The 1,985-nt window shown below is 61.8% G+C and overlaps 1 long non-coding RNA gene across 1 annotated transcript in view; it reads right to left on the bottom strand.

The window, feature by feature from the left end:
- The window catches only part of LOC107885124, a 5,773-nt gene that overhangs the window by 729 nt on the left and 3,059 nt on the right, over positions 1–1,985 (bottom strand). The window lies entirely within an intron of this gene.

The raw sequence follows: 1,985 nt of genomic DNA, 5'->3' as shown, positions 1-1,985 counted from the left end.
CTCCAGGCGGTCTCGCGACCTGCCCTTCGACGCACACCGCCGCGCCATCCTACTCGTCGAGGCTTGCCGGGACCGGCCGCCGCGAGCGACGACTGGCCCCACTATGCCGTCGACGGCCGAGTATAGGCACGACGCTCCAGCGCCATCCATTTTCAGAGCTAGTTGCTTCGGCAGGTGAGTTGTTACACACTCCTTAGCGGATTCCGACTTCCATGGCCACCGTCCTGCTGTCATCAGCAACCAACGCCTTTCATGGTCTCTGAATACGCGTCGATTTCGGCGCCTTAACTCGGCGTTCGGTTCATCCCGCAGCGCCAGTTCTGCTTACCAAAAATGGCCCACTAAGCGCCTAGGGTTCCGTCGCCGGCTTCGCACGCGGTTCACGCGGTGTACCAGGTAAAGCCGGCGATCTCACTCATTTATAGTTTGAGAATAGGTTGAGGTCGTTTCGGCCCCAATGTCCTCTAATCATTCGCTTTACCGTATGAGACATCCTCCGTGTTACGAGCGTGTTGTTACCGCGCCGTACAGCGCGGAGTCCCACCGGCGTCCGTACGCCCGCGAACGGGCGGGACACATCGGCGCCAGCTATCCTGAGGGAACTTCGGATGGAACCAGCTACTAGATGGTTCGATTAGTCTTTCGCCCCTATACCCAGCTCAGACGATCGATTTGCACGTCAGAATCGCTGCGGACCTCCATCAGGGTTTCCCCTGACTTCATCCTGGCCAGGCATAGTTCACCATCTTTCGGGTACCAACGTGTGCGCTAAGGGTGCGCCCCCAGCCGGCCGAAGCCGACTTGGCGGAGACGCCCCCGGACTGCGGACCAGCGCGACTTTGAACGCCGGTGGGTTCGGTCGCTAGGCCATCGTCCGCACCGTAAACGGTTCACTTTCATTGCGCCAAACGTGGTTTTTCGTAAGATCACCGTTGACTCGCGCACACGTTAGACTCCTTGGTCCGTGTTTCAAGACGGGTCGGAAAGTAGCTCGAAACACGTCGCCGACCGACGGGACCCCGCCTGCGACGGGGCCGCGTCGACGGTTCTTGCCGTCGGGCGAGCCGACCATGAGCACCGGGGCTCGGCGCGAACGGTCACGCCGAAACGCGACCGACGCGACGAACGTCACCCGGGCCATTCGGCCGGCGCCCAACGGGTCGCGACGTCCGCTAACCGAGCGAAAGATCCGGCCGGCGGTTAGACCGACCGTGAATTCGCCCGGCGGGGATTCGCGAGCTCTGTCCGTTTACAACCGAGCGGTTTCACGTTCTTATGAACTCTCTCTTCAAAGTTCTTTTCAACTTTCCCTCACGGTACTTGTAAACTATCGGTCTCGTGGCCCGTATTTAGCCTTAGATGGAGTTTACCACCCGCTTCGGGCTGCACTCTCAAGCAACCCGACTCGAAGGCGCGGTCCGATCCCGGAACGCTGTGACGGCCTCTACTGGCCTGGCACCATCTGCGGGCCATGGCCCCGTTCAAGGGAGACTTGGACCGTCACGTGCGCCCCGGCAACGAGGCCGGCCCGTACGCCACAACTCTCATACGTGCCGCGACACAAAAGTGCGCGGCGAGATTCGGCGATGGGCTTTTCCCGGTTCGCTCGCCGCTACTAAGGGAATCACGGTTGTTTTCTTTTCCTCCGCTTATTAATATGCTTAAATCCGGCGGGTAGTCCCGCCTGATCTGAGGTCGGAACGTATCGGTTGTTTGTTTCTTAAATTACACGGCAGCCTGCGGTCCGCGCTCCGCCCGTACGGTGACCGCCCGCGTCCGCTTCTCGGAAGCCGGAGAGGTCTCGTGGACTCTCAGCCGGCCCGGCCGCGCTCTCGCGCGGCGGGCGGACGGGGACGTGCCGTTTGACGACGCGAGAACCCGTGACTGTTTGCCGTCACAACTTGGGCGGACGACCGGAGGCGGCCGCGCGAGCGGCTCTCCCCGGTCGAACCGCCAATCTCGCACCACCGGAGCGGCCGACGGGC

This window comes from Acyrthosiphon pisum, unplaced genomic scaffold (genome assembly GCF_005508785.2).
Source record: "Acyrthosiphon pisum isolate AL4f unplaced genomic scaffold, pea_aphid_22Mar2018_4r6ur Scaffold_91;HRSCAF=455, whole genome shotgun sequence".
Classification (NCBI taxonomy): domain Eukaryota; kingdom Metazoa; phylum Arthropoda; class Insecta; order Hemiptera; family Aphididae; genus Acyrthosiphon; species Acyrthosiphon pisum.
The sequence above is the reverse complement of the archived record's forward strand: the minus strand, read 5'-3'. Positions and strand labels throughout refer to the sequence as shown.